Source organism: Cupressus sempervirens, chromosome 6, assembly GCF_028749045.1.
Source record: "Cupressus sempervirens isolate cs-2001-9-10 chromosome 6, ASM2874904v1, whole genome shotgun sequence".
NCBI lineage: Eukaryota > Viridiplantae > Streptophyta > Pinopsida > Cupressales > Cupressaceae > Cupressus > Cupressus sempervirens.
Window position 1 is genome coordinate 247,022,270 of NC_143123.1, and position 19,400 is coordinate 247,041,669.

Genomic DNA, 19,400 nt, shown 5'->3' on the forward strand with positions numbered 1-19,400 from the left:
AGGTCCACTAGCTTGGCACAATTTATGGATTTCCATGGATGTAATAGAAGTCAAGATGACATTATGTAAATGCCAAGAGATAGAAAAAAAAATGGCCACACTTTAAAGAAGAACCTCATAATCTCAATTTTTCATTGGCAGCAGACGGTGTCCATCCATTTGGAGATATAAGGTTTGTTTATTTAGTGTGGCCTATTTTTGTTGTTAACAATAAAATTCCTCCTTGGATTTCCATAAATAGGGAGCATATAATGTTGTCAATTATTGCACTAGGTATTTTTTCATTTAACAATTATTTAAATTAATTTATAAACAGTGCATCAAAATGTTCATAAGAATTATGTAATGTTTTTGTTCATTCAATTACTAGGTATGTACCAAGTTAAAGATATGAACCTATACATTGAGCCCCTTATTGATAAGTTGTTGAAGTTATGGAATGGGGTCACTATGTATGACATCTCTAGACCAATAGGACAAAGACAATTTAAATTCCATGCAATGCTTGTATGGACAATACTTGATACCTCTGAGCTAACTCATTTTTGTGGTATGTTATATTGTTAAGGTCACATATTTTTGGTCTGTTATAGTGCTTACACATAATTGTTGTATATTTAAGTTGTGTATGATAATTGTACATGATCTTTTAGGTTTTTAGAAAAAGGTAAAATTTGCATGTCTAATTTGTGGTCTGGAGATGAAATCTTGTCATTCAAGAAGTTTAGGAAAGCAGGTTTTTGATGAGTTTAGGCACTTTCTCCATAATAATCATAAGTGTCAAATTACTAAAAAAATATTTTTAATGGGAAAGAAGAGACAACATCAAGGACACAAATAATGACACCTCATTTATAGAATTTGGAATACGATCAATGAAATCATTGAGATAATGTCTAGTTTGTGGTTCAAAGTTTAAAATTTATATTTTGATATTATCTTTTATTTAGTAATGATATAATTGATGCTTGTAAATGTCATCAAGGCATCAATGACATATTGAAAATATAAGAGGAGCAACTAAGAGGGGAGGGATGAATTAATTTCTACTAAAATAAATCCTAAATCTCTTAGATGTTAGTACAAAATAATCTTTAAAAATTGAACTCTGTAGTTGCTCAGTAAACACACTAAAAATGATGTAACTCAATAAGTACTAAGAATGCTCAGCAAACACTTAACATAAAAATCTTAAGAATTATCTATGATTACTTATTAATTTAACTTAGTTTCAAAAACATGGCATGCACACATTTGACACCAAAGTTTAACATAGAAACTCAATTTGGGAAAAACCACCAATTGGAACTAGATACTATTTTTCACTCTTCTAAAGTGAGCCTTATTAGGAGACAACCCTATTAAAGGTTACAAAATGTATTGTTAGGTGTGACCTTATTAGAGGATCTAATCATTCTATTAGGTGTGGCCTTGTTATAGGTCTTTGGACAATTCAATAGAAATGTCACCTTGTTAGAGGATTTACAAATAGTTGTTAAGCCAACTCTTTAAAGAGATTTAGATCACTGCTACAATAGTTAGAGAGTAACAATGACATGACCTAATTTCTAATTGCAACTAAAATGATGATTACAGATCTCAATTCTAGCTTGTATACTTGATCCTCCTTGATCAAATGTATCTTTTCATCTTCTCGGGGATATCTTGTTTATCTTTCTAGTTTTCTTCCTTTTAGCATCATTAAATCTTCAATTATCTTCCATGCATTCACACACTTCTAATCCTCAACTTGACCTTATATTTATATCTTTCATATTTATCAAGTCAGCTATAATAAAACTTAGAATAATTAATATTCATCTTCTCAGTCAACTAGAACCAATAGATAAATCAGTTGAACTTAATATGCCAAAATAAGAAATTCTTTCATTAGTTGATTTGACTCGGTAAACACTAACTCAAAATTTTTTTTCCTATGTTAACCAACTGAACTTGGTCAACACTACCTATATGTAAAGTTCCTTTAGTAACTGAGTGAGCTTAGTTAGTATTAGTTCCATCCAACATTTCCTTCATTAACTAAGTGAGCTCAGTTAACACATTTTCTATAGACTTTCATTTGGCACCTGAGTGAGCTCAGTGGATATTGACTTCTAAACTAGACAAACTTTGGAATGCTCGGTAGTCACAGAGAACTATCTTCATCTTCCGAGTGAGTTCAACATACACTAACTAGTAATGACATGACAATTTGTGTAACATCAAAGATAATACACAATTAATCAAATTTTTAAACAATCTCACTTATGGGCAATACTGGCAACACAACATGTCATAATTTAATGAAATTTTTGAGAAAGAATAAATTAAGAAATATATCCTTAGTTTCATTCTAATTCTCATCCATGAGAACTCTTTCTATTAGTTTGAACTCTTTCTATCTTCAATTTCTCCCTCTATCAAAATTTTTTTGGATAGAAAACTTTGCTTTTGATATCAGACCAAGTTCATTATCCTTGTTTGACAACTCTTTCTTTTTATAAAATTTATGTGTGATATGACAACAAACTTCTCCCTCTTTGACATCTCATGAAAAAGATAATAATCAATTATTATCAATGTACCTCAAGTATTGATTCATTTGCAATATGCCCTTGTCAATATTGCACCAACTGATTGATCTTCAATAATGCTTTGATTGATGCATCACTGAACTTCATTTAGTGAGCTTCAGATAGAGGAATGACCCCTAGCTTACCTCTTAGATAAAAAATTGCATCCTTAGGTAATGACTTGGTGAATATGTCTATAATTTGTTCTTTTGTATTCACATATTCCAATCTTCTTTATCTTGTACCAATTCTCTTAAGAAATGATATTTTATAGTGTTAGAATTTGAAAAGATTAATAACCCAGAAAACTAGTGCAAAGAGTAGATATCTAAACTATGAATGCAAATGATACAAAATCAAAATAGCATCATAGAGTTAGTCTCCAAGAGAGTAATGAAAATGCTGGAAGCAAAAATAGCATTAAGAGGATGCAAAAACAAGAGATGCAAATACAAGCCAGGTAGCATGCTTATGTAGGCTAGGAAGAGGGAGGAGGTGGCAACATCAACCAATGAGGAGCAACCATCTATTGGACTAAAGATAGTAAGGTATCTTCCCAAGATAGCTAATGGATGCTCACATGTAGGAAGGTGACACCTCACAACCATTCACCTAATAAGACATGCTTTATTAACCTAAGCGAGATTATTAAAAGTGTAGGAAAAATCTTACAAAATAAAAAAAATGAAAAACTACACTAACACCCCCCCATAAGCGAAGCTTAGGTGGATGCTAACCTAGCAAAGCTATGAAAGTAGGAAAATGGGTCCCGACAACAAGGCCTGATCAAGTACCCAATACAAGAAAAAGAACTAGATGAAGGAAACTAAGCCTCCAATCTAGGAAATGTCCCAAAGAGAGGAACAAAAAAGAGCATGAAGCATCTCCGAAGCATGAAGCTGCAAACTCTGTCAAAATGCTGATCTGTAGAACCTCCATGGAAATAGAAGGCACAAACCATCAACCAAAGAAGCATAGAACAACAAGCGAACCCCCCCATAATGCTGAACAAGGAGAGGGGTGACAGGAACATTGAAATGCAATGCCAAAAACATCTGCAAGAAGAAGAATCAGGAACACCAATAGTGTAATAGAAGTACAAGCACAGGATAAAGGGCGGTGTCACCGACACACTGCATGAGGAATTAGAGAAAGAGGGCCTATAAGCGGCAAACAACTATCCCCCCCATGGCACTTTATAAAATAGTGCAAGTACAAACAAACACAAGGTGTACAAGATCCCAGATATGCAAAAGCAAGCACTTTATCTCAGTGTGTTTACAAAAAAAGGAATGCAACAGAATAGAAGCATAAAATGCTCAGAATTTAGAAAGAAGAGTGAGCCAAAAGAACAGAAGAAGAGATTCCAGGACCTGTAGAATCCAAGTAATCCACCAGAGTGCGAAAGTGCAAAACTCGAAGGAGAAAGAACCTGGAGCAGAATCTGGATAAAAGACCTATGCAACTGAATAACTCATAGAACCAACTTTCCAACGATATCTAGTGAGCCCAGAAAAGAGTCCGAATGAGCGAGATATGGCTCCCGGAAGGCAAAATAGAACATTTGGCTTTGACTACCAAAACAGGCAACCAAACTGTAGCAAAAATCAAAAAAATTTGTACCATCATCTCCATCTCAGAACCAGCTTTCCAACGCATTTTTTGGACCGAAAAATACATCTGTATGCTCAAGTTATGGAAGAAAAACTGATAGGGCCTCCTCATGAAGATCATATGCTAAAAGTGAAACTTGGGCACAATAATCAAGGAAAAAAATAGCACCACTACGATCTACTCGAAAAATCATGCACTTTCAAAAAAAGAATCGCCTCAATATGAGGTCGTATGAGAAAGTTATGATCCTCTGAAGTTTCCAAAATGAGAACTGTGCATAGTCACGGCTGAGAATCTGCAATTTCTGAAGAATTCATGCATGAAAAAAAAAAAAAAAACTCCACTAGTAGATAGAGCACAAGAAAATAGCCAAGTTCATAACAAGAATCGTCAAAATCGGAGTCCGTATGAGCAAGAATGAGACATTTGAAAACTGCGTTCAAATCTGCGACTGCCAACGGAGAGGGGTATGGCTATAGCTTTGCATGCTCGATTTTGCAAAATATATAGCTTGCATGCAAAATTTAGAAGATACCCAGATGGTTTTTCGGGGCTGCGAACAAAACCCAGAAAGCATTATTTTTGCTGATGAACAGAAGATGTTGCTGTAGTGTAAATTAGATGCCTTTAACAGTAAAAAACGGCTCCAAAAATCAGAAAATGACCCTAGCAACCAAAATATGACATGCAAATGTTGGATCAGCTTCTTAAGTCCATCAATGGCATGCTGGAACCTGGAAAACTGATTGAAAACTCCAAATATGCAAGTTGGTTGTCAGATTTGAGATTGAAACCCTAGAGAAAAATCGTTTTTGTCAAAACTTTTCTAATTCTCAAGATCATCCAAAGATGCAAGAGAAGAGCATACTTTGTTTTTCAAAAAACTACAATAAATTTTATTAGCCCCCTCCGAATCTCTCAAATAAGGAAACTAAAATCTACTCTTGCACGTAGAAAAGCTCTGATACCATGTTAGAATCTGAAAAGATTAATAACCCAGAAAACTAGTGCAAAGAGTAGATATCTAAACTATGAATGCAAATGATACAAAATCAAAATAGCATCATAGAGTTAGTCTCCAAGAGAGTAATGCAAATGCTGGAAGCAAAAATAGCATTAAGAGGATGCAAAAACAAGAGATGCAAATACAAGCCAGGTAGCATGCTTATGTAGGCTAGGAAGAGGGAGGAGGTGGCAACATCAACCAATGAGGAGCAACCATCTATTGGACTAAAGATAGCAAGGTATCTTCCCAAGATAGCTAATGGATGCTCACATGTAGGAAGGTGACACCTCACAACCATTCACCTAATAAGACGTGCTTTATTAACCTAAGCGAGATTATTAAAAGTGTAGAAAAAACCTCGCAAAATAGAAAAAATAAAAAACTACACTAACATAGTAGTTATATACTATGATAACACCAATGCAATCAATATATCAAATAATCCACTGATGCATACCAAAATGAAACACATTGCTATAAAATATCATTTCTTAAGAGAATTGGTACAAGATAAACTACACTAGTTTCATTCTAATTCTCATCCATGAGAACTCCCTCTATCAGTTTGAACTCTTTCTATCTTTAGTTTCTCCCTCTATCAAAAATTTTTTGGATAGAAAACTTTGCTTTTGATATCAGACCAAGTTCATTATCCTTGTTTGACAACTCTTTCTTTTTATAAAATTTATGTGTGATATGACAACAAACTTCTCCCTCTTTGACATCTCATGAAAAAGATAATAATCAATTATTATCAATGTACCTCAAGTATTGATTCATTTGCAATATGCCCTTGTCAATATTGCACCAACTGATTGATCTTCAATAATGCTTTGGTTGATGCATCACTGAACTTCATTTAGTGAGCTTCAGATAGAGGAATGACCCCTAGCTTACCTCTTAGAGAAAAAATTGCATCCTTAGGTAATGATTTGGTGAATATGTCTATAATTTGTTCTTTTGTATTCACATATTCCAATCTTCTTTATCTTGTACCAATTCTCTTAAGAAATGATATTTTATAGCAATGTGTTTCATTTTGGTATGCATCACTGGATTATTTGATATATTGATTGCATTGGTGTTATCATAGTATATAACTACTGGATCCTTGATTTCTACCTTCATATCTACTAATAGTTTTTTGAACTAAACAATATTAGAAAAACTGACTATTGTTACTACATATTCCACCTCTATTGTGGACTGAGAGATAAAATTATGTTTCTTTCTTGCCTAAGACACTAGTCTTTTACCAAGAAAGAATGCTCCACCACTGGTGCTTTTTTTGTCATCAATAATTCTTGCCCAATCAACCTCTATGAATACTTTTAAATCTAAATTGCCTCCTATTTTGTACCATAAACCATATTCTCTAGTACCTTTAAGATAGCTCATGATTCGTTTGATTGCCATTATGTGATTTTCTTTAGGATTTGTTGAGAATCTTGCCACCATATTGGTTGCCAATGAATATTAGACCTTGTGTGCACTACATACTACAATTTTCTAATCATTGATCTATATGTTGTTTGATCTACCTCTTTGGAATCATAATTTTTGGAAAGATTATGTCTAGTAGACATAGGGTTTCCAATTGGTCTTGAGTCTTCTATTCTAAATTTCTTTAATATATCCTTGATATATTTAGATTGAGTAATGTAGATACCATCTTTCTTCTATTAAATCTATAGTTCAACAAAGAATTTTATCTCTTTAAACATAGATATCTCAAATTCTTTACACATTTCTTCTAAAAATTCTTTACACAAGTCATCATTTCCTATGAATAAAGTATCATCAACAAATATTTCTACCAACGCAATCTTTTAATTTGGTCTTTCTTTGATATACAGACTACTGTTATCATTAGTTCTTTGAAAACCACATTATATCAATTAGTTATGAAATCTTTCATACCAAACTCTTGAAGCCTCCTTGAGACCATACAATGCCTTGTGTAATTTACATACCATGTCCTTTTCCCTAGGATCTACAAAACCTTCAAGTTGTCCACTATAGACTTCCTCATCAAGAATTCCATTCAAGAATGCAGATTTTATATCCATTTGATAAACTTTGAATCCTTTGTGAGCTACATATGCTAGTAAAATCTAACACCTTTTAATATTGCAATAGGAGAAAATTTTTCACCATAATCAATACCTTCTTCTTGAGAATAGCCTATACATACCAACTTTTCTGTGTTCTTGGAAACTTTTCCATCTTCATTTAGCTTGTTTTTGAATACTTACTTTGTGTCAATTACATTTTTTTCCTTGGGTCTAAGAACAAGAGTCCAAGTTTTGTTCTTCTCTATCTATTTTATTTCTTTATTCATCTCTTCAATCTAACTTTCATTATCCAAAGCATATTTAATATTTCTAGGTTCAAATTCAACAAGTAAATATGTACCTTTCAATTTTCTTCTTGTTATTGTTCCATCTGGTTTGTCTCAAATGATTTGATTAGGTGCATGATGACTTCTAAAATATCTTACTAACATAGGTTCTTTATATTTGGAATAAGTTTCACTAATTTTATCATAAACTTTAGTATCAACCTCGAGTCCCATTATTTGTGACTCGGGTCCATCACACTTGATTTGTTCTAGCTTGATAGATTCTGATCATGACTCTGGTCCTTTAGACTATGACTCAAGTTGCACTATTTGCAACTCAGTAGCTATTAGAGATTTTGGGGACTTAGGAGGTGAAGCCTCCTTTCTTTCAGATAGATTTGGCAAAGTATCAGGTTCAGAGTACATAAATCTTTTGTAATCCCCAGGCTCTTTGTTGCTTTCTTCTTTACTATGTTTTGCAAACTCATCAATTCTCACATGTGCACTTTCTATGATTTTATGAGTAGACAAATTCAAAAACTTGCATGCTTTACTTCTGTAGGAACATCTTAGGAATATACCTTCATCATCTTTGACATCAAATTTTGCTTTCCTAGATTCCTTCAACATATAACATTTTCTACCAAATACTTTCAAGTAACTTACGTTAGGTTTGTAGCCATACCATAGTTCATAAGGAGTCTAATTTGCATCTTTCTTCACTTGTACTCTCTTCAAAGTATGAACTAAAGTTTTGATATATTCCTTCTAGTATTTGATTGCAACATTCTTTTCTATTATCAATGTTCTTTTACAATCCATGATGGATTTGTTCCCTCTTTCAGCTATACCATTCTATTGAGGTATACCAAAAGTTGATACTTGTCTTTTAATTCTTTTTTCAATGTAGAATTCATTGAATTCATTGGAGATGAATTCACCACCTTTATCTGATCTTAAACATTTCAACTTCTTTCCAATTTTTTTTTTTACTCTTGCCAAATACCACTTGAATTTTTGAAAAGATTATATTTTTTCTTTATATGAATTACAATCATCATTCTAGAATAATTATCAACAAAAAAAATAGAAAATTTTTCTCCACTATAAATCTCTATTCCAATAGGTCCACATAAGTTTGTATGCACAAGCTCTAAGACTTCTTTAGAATGATAGTTCTTTCTTTTGAAACTAGTCTTTCCCATCTTACCAATTTGACAATTTTTGCATAGACCCATTTTAGGTTTCCTCAAGCTAGGAAGACCTCTTACTCTTCTATGTTCTCTTATCTTAACTAGGTTATGAAAGTTTAAATGACATAATCTTTTGTGCCATAACCAACTTTCTTCTACTTGAGCAATAAAACATGAACTTTCACTAAGATCAAGATAGAATAGGTAACATTTTGTTTTTTTGCCAGATCCAACTAGATTTCCTTTTCCATCTAGTAGTTTTGCCTTCCCATTCATAAATTTTACCTTGCATCCAATGTTATTCAACTATGCTACACTTAGTATATTATACTTTAGTCTTTCAACCCAATAATCATTGTCACATATAAGTTCATTGGTTAATGAAATACATCCTTTTCCTTTTATGCAACAAGGTTCATTATTTCCAAATCTCACACTACCACCATCATAATATTCTATGTGTTCAAACTTTTTTTTTCCTCTAGTCATATGATGTGTGTAGCCATTTTCAAAAATCAATGTATCATTTTTTCTAACATGAGAGATAAGTGTCATCTTATCTCCTTCATCATTAGATTCATCCTTTATAGCAATATATACCATTTCATCTTCATTGTTATTAGAATCTTTAGCCATAAAACAAAATTTCTTACCTTTTTCTTTGTAGTTCTTGAATTTCTTCTTTCCTTTGTACTTATTACTTTTATTTTCATCATTATTTTCTCTATTTGGGCATCCTGCAGCAATGTGATTTAGGAGCATCCTAGGCTTTCTTTCAATCCTACATGTTGTAGCCCAGTGCTAGTGGTTTCCAATTTTTTGTTGCTACTAAGTGGATGCCTAGTTACTATAGCTCTAGTGGATGCCAAGCCACTATATCTCTAGTGCATACTAAGTTACAATAGCTCTAATTGATGTCAATTTAATATCACTCTAGTGGATGTATGGTTACTCTAGCTCTAGTGGATGTCGAGTTATTGTAGCAATCACTACTACATTTGACCTCATTTTTCGACCAAAATTTTTGACCATCAATTAAAAAAGTTTAGGTTGGTCGAATTGTAAAGGAAAATTTTCATTTAAAAAAAATCTAAGCCTGTGTTGGTCAAAATTTTGACCAACATGGGCTTAACTTTGAAATGAAAAATCCTTTTCAATTTGATTGTTTGATTAAGCACGTGAAGGACTTCTTGTTGCTTGCTATCAAGGTAGTGGCATGCATATCACTAGAGACAATCTAGTTAGTACATCTGGGGGAGAATTAATTCTATTGCAAGATGAAGATGAAGATAGAGTTAAGGTGGAAGGTGGTGATGAATAAGAACAAGTTCAACACCAGGGTAGTGACACTAGGAAAAGACATGGAAGAAAACCCAAATCACTCTCTTCATCCCCATCAATAGCTAAGACAATTGAAGAGGAAGAAGATGTTTGCTTCACTCGTAATGATGGTTATATGATAACCCTAGTACTAGCAGTTGAATAATGGTCCTTTATTGTTACTTTTTCCTAATAACCCTAATCATTTTGAATACTAGCTTTTAACAAGTTCTCTCTTCTCTAGGCTTGAGCATGACCTACATTTTTGTCTTCTCTTTCTCTCATTTTTTTCACATTTTTCTACATCTTGACAACTAAATTGATTATGTCCTTGTTTGACATTTTTGATTTGTCAATCCAAATATTATTATGCAGGTTAGAGTGAGTTTCATTATGAATTAGGTGATTTTTTGGGTCATAGGAAAGCTTCTTAGAGTAATTTTGGGCTAAGTTATGTCAATTCACAAATTTTTCATGAGTTTTTGGCTTATGATCCAAGAGAGTGAGATTTTGTGCTCCCAAAAAGAAAAAGACTCAACATGTTTAACCTAAGTTGTAATAAGTGTTTTTGAGAAATACACAATTAAGTTATTAACATGCATACAAGAACATTCACTTCCATCCAACCTCTACTTTTGCTATATTAAAATTGGCTAATAGATTTTGCTAGATTTTTGGTGATGAAGGCTTAGAAGATAATGGTATTGGCTCCACTATAGAGTCCTTCCATTTTTTAGCATATTTGGAATTGGACATTTTTAATATTTTCTTTCTTATCTCATATTGAAGTTAGTATGATGAACTCACAGCTACGTGTACTTTGATGTCCAAAGTAGGTGTTTAGTAATTGACTTATGTTTGTTCACTATGCAGCTTGAGGAGGATGACAAAAAGTTGTAGCATTTAATTATGTTTCCACCTACAAATTGGAAAACAATAGAATTTCACATGCAAACAATGATATAGGATATTGTAGTAGCATTATTGATGGAGCTTGAAAAATGGGTCCTCCATGCAGAATCTACTAGAACCATCCTTAAGATTCCATTAGATTCTCAAGTAATTTTAAGCTCAGAAGAGGTTTGTGTTGCATAACTATTTAAGAAAATGTGTATGTTTCTAGGTGAATCTAAAAATGAAATTAAGAACCTAACAAATAGTTTGGAAAAAATTGGAGGAATGTTTCATGATATGAATCTGCAATGACATTTTTTATTGTATTTGTTGGTTTAAATAGTGCAAAGATATGCTAAAGGATGTTGATTTAACATAGGTGATTAAAGAAAAAAGAAGAAGTCTTGGATGTTCCCAAAAGACAATTGAGGAATTTTACCTTTTGGCAAGTTTTCCTGTAGATGCAAATACTCGTTACTCAATAGTAATAGAACTTGCTTGATTAATAGGAGATGTATTTTGGCATGCTAGGGCCATATAAGGCAGTGTGTGTGCTTTAGTGGTATGTTGATCATAGATATCCATGGTAAATTAGAATCTATATAAAATAAACTTCTCTGATGTCTTATATATTATCTTTTTGATCCCTATCAAGTACTATATTTCAGGTTCTCAACTCTTAAATAGCCTCCTTTTATTTCATCTTTAATTTCACATATATTAATTTACTTTGTTTCCACCTTAATTTTAATGTTAAACTATCAGTAATTGTTGAGGAATCCTTTATTCTTGAAGTTGATGTCAACTTTGTAAGTCTTTCACATGTCTGGATAGACCGAATGGGGCAAAAAGATCAAATGTTGAAAGAGGAAATAAAGTACCGGTATTATGAAGTGATTCAACTTTATCGAAGGTAAGTTTATGGCAACTTTGGTTTTGTTTTTGTTTGCAAAAATGTGGTGTGGCTAAGTTTTAAAAAATAATAGTAGTTTGAGTGAGTAAAATACTTTCTAGCTTTGTACCTTTTTGTTCTTATATCTGTTTGCACTGATATATAATTGCTGCTTTGAGCACACCACAATTGTGGTCATTGAGGTATGAATTTAGTTTTTATATAATCTTGTTGCAAGTGCAACTATAAGATATCATAATTTGATTGTAGTTATTTAAAGTCAACTATGTTGATCTTGCAAAAAATGTGATAAATCATGAATTGGCTGGCCACAAATTCACATTAAAAAGTTGTCATGTTAACAAAAGCTTGTAGCCTCTAGTTTTAATAGTGCAATATTCTTATTTATGACCACAATAAAAGTGCCTAAACTTGCCACCAAACTAGTGAAATTACAATTTTGACCCTATTTTCATCTAAAGCCTTCTTTTTTTTCTCATGTTTTTTGTTGGTTGCATCATTTTTTTTGTGGAAACCTAACCTAATATATGTTTTCAACCAAGTAAACCATGATTCCTATAAAAATCTTTTATCATTTGGTTTTTCAATCTATTTCTGATAATGATTTTTGCCAATTGATTCAAAGCATACCCTGCTTTCTTATACAACTTTGGCCATTATAAAGTTTATTTTTTTCATTACAAAGTTACTTTCTTAATAGAACATATCAGATAACATATCTTTTATTTTTAATTAATTATTGAGGGTTGCATTGGGCCTATCCTTAAATTGTAGAAAAATCATAAGTTGGCTACAAAAACTAAACAATATTAATGTTAAGTTGATATTAGGCATTGCCAAATACTAAGCATAAATAATAAATAATAAAACCAAGCCAATTCAAAGAAGTAGAGAATAGGATCATGAAAGTTGGGAAGAAAGCCTCTAACCTACCATAAAAATCCACACATTCCTAATTGAAGAACTAGAATTCAAATGCGTCCAGGGTGGCACCAACTTCCCTCCCCAGAAATCTGTTTGTTCAAGCTAATTCAAAGAAGTAGAGAACAAGATCAAGAAAGTTGGGAAGAAATCCTCTAACCTACCATAAAAATACACACATTCCTAATTGAAGAATCATAATTCAAATGTATGTAGGGTGGCACCAACTTCCCTCCCCAAATCTATTTTTTCTTTTGTGTGCCACTTCACCCATTACCTAGTTTCTGTAGGAACTATCATCTTTGTCATTGCTAACTTAGCTTGTGCTTTCCAGATTATGGTAATTTAATTTGTTGCACTGTCAGTCATTTTTGTTCCAGAAGGGAGAAGAGACCGAGATATTGCTTGCATGAGCTAAACTCACACTGGGAAGAATCTTTCACCATTCTCTTTTTAACTTTAGATCTTAAAATCATCTAGCAAGAGACTCTTTTTGTTGGTTCATCTTTTCTGGTTGCAAGTTTAGCTTAGAGACCTATCTTGGGAGATACAACCTTCACATCTTTCTCTATGCCTCAGCTCCCTCAACAAAGAGGTATTCCTTTTTTGAAGGTAGATTGATCAAGCCTTTTAAATTCTAAAAAAATTTAATTACATTTAAAATTGTTGGACAAAGACAACCATTAGCTTTTAACACACCCTTTTAATAAATTGGAAAAAAAATCTTTACTACCCCTCGACTATCAAGGTTGAACAATGTTGTCTTCTATGTAGCTTGAGGCATCAAAGGCAAATTTGAGAAGACATCCTTGCCAAATGAAGTACTATTTGAGAAACTACCACATACTACTACTTGCCACAAACTATACTATTTTTTATCTAGATTCAATTCTTCTTCCATGTGTGCCTTTTGTAACATCCCTTCCTCAGTAAAATGGATACATGGTAGTTTAGGAAGTGATTTCTTTTTTAGTAGTGTTGGATGGAGAAAGAATGGGTATGGAGTTTTTGATGTTAAATCTATCCCTAGAATGACCTTGTTAGCATTCCAAAAACTAGGCCTTGACTATTCTTTTTGAAGTTGGTTTTTATGGCTTCGTTAAGGTTGTTTTATAGTTCAATTGAGGTGTTACCATGTTTCTGGCTGATTTTGGGTTTTTAGTGACCCATTTAGACTTTTTAAACTTTGGGACTTCAAATTGGTGTTGTAAGTGGGGTTGGGGTTCATTTTTGCTCTTGTTGGGGTCATTTCATGGTGGAGCTAGGGTTCGCTTGTTGAAATTTAACTTATTGACAATTGAGATGACAGCTAAACTGAGTCTTTGAATCATTTAACTAGTCTCCACATACATACACTTAGTCCTCTCTAGACTTTCTACAATACCAGTTTCCTTCAACACATTTATGTGCCAACAACACTACATAACAAAAGGTTCCAGTCATAGAAATCTTTGTCAATAGTTAGCTTTTTGAAAAGATTAATAGTTTATTTTGGATGAATTTCCTATGCTTCTCTAATGATATCTCTGTTCATATCCCATCTCAGTGTGACATAGTTGCTGCTCCTTTCACATATTAATAAATCCATAGATAGGGTCGTGTTCTACAACACTGAGGATGAGAATGAGTTACAATAGTTTGGATTCTCCATAATTGCTATTACTTAGCTATCCAATAGTATTTTCTTGGTAATGTGATTTCGTCTAAGGATTATATTTCTCTCAATGATCCTCTTTTATATTTTAATAGTATTAGTTGCTAATCCACATTATTTTCTTAGTTGTAACATCTTTATTAGTTAGTAATATATTATTGTTGTTCATTGCCAATCTTTTCTTTGTCTCAGTAATTAACATATCATTCCTTTGGTACTGCACATAATGATAATTATTATTATATTTTAATATTAAACTTTAGTTTATGGAAGGGGATATTACACCAACTTAGAACAGTCCTTAGACTATATCACCATTTCATCACAATCCCTCTACTTAAGACCTTATGGATATCCAATTACTTGGGAGATCAATCCTTGTAATCCTAAGAAAAAGATATATTTCTCCTATGTCTTATGCATAATCTACTTTGAGTGTATCTATCTTCACATATGCATATGTCCATAACTCTAAAATTATATATTGACCTTCAGAGATGTCTAATCTTTGCCTTAATTCCTTATTAAAAATTATAACATTCAACTTAGAATATCTTTGGTTCTTGTTCTTATTCACTAGGTAATGCAAGTTCTTCATCTTGTTTGTCAGTGAGGATTTCTCCAATCAGCTAGTTTTGATCTATTGTCCTTGAGGAGGGCTGGTTATTTATAGGATACATCATTCTTGAAGTATTAATGTTTAATGCATTTCTATCTTAGATTCCCTTCTTCTTAGCTACCGTGTGCTAGAAAATTAATTTTAGGGTTTGTCTATCTCCAATTATGACTCATAATGATCTTCATTAAGTGGAGATTTAGTTCTTCTATGCCTTGTGATTACTATTATTGTTTTGGGATGGGATGTATGAATGCTGATGATTATGTTAGTTCTATTTTTCTTCTAAAATTAATGTTAGTTGTATTTAATGTTTGCTACGTATGGACTTATATTTGATCAGGGGTGGGTCGCTGATTATATCTTATATGCTAGTGATGTCCCAAGTGTTGACTTATCATAAACTTTTGATTGGATTGTTAGTGTAAATGGAGTATTCAATCTATTGATGCAAGGGTATAATAAACCCGTGAGTCTTAAATTTGATGATTCAATTATATGTTCACCTTTATCTATATAGATTTCTACTAACTACATTTGATTTCTTGTTCCGAATGTATAACTCTTTATTGTTGTCAAGGCTAGTTAAGACCTTCTTATTCTTCCCTTGGGTTTCATCCAAGTGCCCTCTCCTCTGTGCAACACTTATTTTATCACTAATTTTGGTAGAATTTTGGTCTTCATTAGAATGTTTTTGAAATCACTTTTGTGCTATTAAATTGCTTCAGAGACCTCTTTCTGATCTTGAAATAGAAGTGGGGATCTCTTCTGAGTGGTAGATGAATTAAGGCATTTATTACCACATAATGAGCCCTTGAACTGATGTTCTTAGTTTTATTATGTTTTGAACTATGGGTAGGATGTATGTAATTGCAACGATATCTTATTTGATCAATCAGTTTATCTAATTTAATTAGAATTTGATTTCTATTCTGACAGATTAAGTGAGGTCATGCAATACTTGAAATCTTGCCAGTGAGAAGTTTTGAGTCTAATATTAAGGGTTGATATTACTGCTAGTCAGTAATATAGGGAGGCTATTTTTGGTATAGCGAAAGGGGAAAATTTATGTCTGCAAGTTCTACAATAGTCATCTTGCAAATATTGATGTGGTTGTCTCTAAGGTAGGTAACTTGTACTTCTAGCTTGAATTTTGCATAGGAATCACATTAATCTATATTTGATTTGGGCTTTAGTTAGGTCAAATGGAGAGGCATTCAAGACTTCTTTAAAGTGGATGACTATGTTTTTGATTTCTTATGTGGCTGAGTTGTGAAGTATATTTTTTGGAATAAGCCCATGCATTCATTGATTCTAGACTTTCACATTTGCTAAGGGTATTTTACTTGTGTGTTTTTAAATCATCTTAATGCAACCTCCACAACTAGTCATTGAACTAAGACATATCTTCCTCATGTATGTTGGTATTAAGGACAAAGGGACTTGCATGGCACATAGTCATTTAAATAATTTTTGACATTTTGTTAGTAGGGGAGTAGTGAAGGGTATAATCCTCCCATGTTGAGATTTTCACTATCTAGCCACTTGTCCTATTGACAAAGCATTTTGGGACATGTGATGCTCTATATATTATCCTTGTTATTTAGTTTTGACTAATGTAGTATTTAATTCAATGATAATCTAATTATATATTTGTGTTAAGTAATTGAAGCCTTCTACTAGTATTTATGGTTACATTTAATTTAGAAATTTGATTGTATTACTATGAGTTTTTATTTTAGAAATTCCATTTTTCCTCATATATGTTGCAAATAACTACAAGGAAAGGGGGTAAAATTAGCACAAAAGCACCTTTAGTCATCTAGTAGTAGGAGGAAAGGATGTATAATCCATTATATTTAAAATTTCACCCTCTTTCTTGGGTCATATATTATATATTCATGGGTCAATGAGTTTGACTCAAAAAATGTACAGTTGAATCCTAATAGCAATATCACAATTTGACTTGCTATGGAAAATATCTTAGGCTTATCTATTGATGAGCTCAAGGGGATTTCTAATGAATGGTTCATAAGGCACAACACTTGTTGTAGGATTTGCAAATGGGATTGTAAGTAGAGTGATTTAAACCATGGAGGAAACTCCATAGTTAAGCCTGCTTGAGCTGGAGTAGTACTGGAATGGGTGAGCCTTTGATGAAGTCATGGTGCTTCACCTTTGTGAGCACTACCTAGATGCAATGAGTGCTAAGTGTTCTATTCATTCTCATGAGAAATGAGTTTGTGTGAACTACTATCCATGAATCATGGTTCAATGAGTTTGACTCAAAAACTACATTGTTGAATCTTGATAGCAATATCAAAATTTGACTTGATGTGGAAAATATCTCCTACTTATTAATGATTTATGTGTCTTAAGTTTTAACATATTATTTCAATAATAAATACACCTTCAAAGTTTAGACAATTTTTCTTTTCAACATTTTGTGGTTTTGGCCTGATATAAGACAATTATTGAAAATAGAAAGGTTTTTATATTTCCAATTATTTATTATAAAACCACTTCCCAATTGAGGATTTTCTTGTCATTTTGATGTTGCCCTTATCACTAATTTTAATTTAAAAAGTCATTTTTGAGATTATTGTTCTTAAGTCTAGAAGCTTTTCTTTGATGATAATTATGCCTTTAGTGTGTAGAACTATCTCTATTTTGCAACTTGTGATTTTGTTCAGATATGAAGCAATAATTGCATATGGTTATTATTTTTAGTTTTGGTGGTTGATCACAAACCAAGTATTAGTTAAAGCTTGGCTTGTTATTACTATAATTACTTTGTTGTTAATTGGTTCAAATAGTCACATTTGAGTTTTTGTTATTAGATTTTTTGTGGATGGTAGAAAAGAGAACTAATAGAAAGAAAATGATGTCATATAGTATTAGACAAGATAATTTTACCCTTTGTGAAATTAAAAGGTTGGTACTTTTCTTTTGCTAAATTACTAGATGATTCAATTACGCTGTTATTTGCCTCTATGAAATCAATATAAATCTTGGTATGCTAATATTTATTTTCTTGTATTTGTATGCATTGTGGATACACTAGTGTGTATCTGCCTTGCATTGAATCAATAGTCTAGTAGTTAAAAGGAAAAAATGACTACCTTTCATGACAAGTCACATATTTGTATGTTTTACTTAAAGTGGGTGAATACCATTTTTTCTTTTTGCCCTCCCCTTTCCCAATATCTAAACAAAAGTAAATGTAGAAAAATATTCTGACTCCTAGTAATTGTTCATGGTTGATTCACTTCTGAAGCGATTAGTTGATTCTCTTGATGAATAGGACATTTGTTCTTAATTTTCTTAAGCTACCTAGATTGTGCTCATGTAGAGTCCTTTAGTCCTTCAGTCAGGCTAATGGTTGACTTTAGATTGCTATCTAATTGCTTAATAGTTTCTAGTATATTTATGGAGATTATAGTTATTGCATTATTTTTATGATACCTAGTACTTTACCATGAATCTAAAAATTTCTGTGAATTCATAGGCATTTTTCACTATAGTTGTGAGGATCAGCTAGAGTGGTATGATTGATACATAAATGCATTTTAAAATTCACATTGCTAAGGGAAGTGACAAGATGATATTGAGAGCATTGTTGGGCTTACTTTCTTTGAGGATGAAAAAATCATAACTTTTTAAGATTATTTTAGATTGTTTCAAACTTGTTATACTTCCTTCAACTTTAGATTATGGTAAATCAAACATGGCATCTAGAGAAGACATAAGTCATGTTTAGTTCTTTTCACATTTGAAAGATTAACATTCTTCAAGACATGGGCATATGTAGCTTTCCACTCATCCTCAGAGGAATGGGTAACTCACTTGATTGCCTAATCTAAATAGTTAAGGAAAGTTGCTATTGCAATTAGAAAAAATATTTTTTGAGCTCTATGTATATTTTCTAGACTACGTCATCTGGGTACTTTTGATATAGAGTGTTTCTTTGAAGACATAGATTAGTTAAGGATTCTATAGCTACAAAGTTTAAGTTTTTCTTTGTCTCTAGAATGTTGTGCTCTATAAAGTTATAGTTGAAAAAGGTTGAATTAAGTGCATTTAAGTTTTTGTATAAGGCATATAAATACCACGCCTACTCATTATTTTGGTGACCCATTTTCACTTTTCTCTTCACATTGATTTTTATTTGTTGTTTAATTAGCTGCTAGAATATTTTTTCCCTCTCAACATTTTGATTTTGACACTGTTACATTCACTTGCAGATCCATAGGGCAAGATAATTTTATGAGAGTTTGGTTCCAAGCTATACAATATATGATAGTGAATGTCCAAAACACTCATTTAGGAAGTTTACTAGTGATGGCAACTATCTA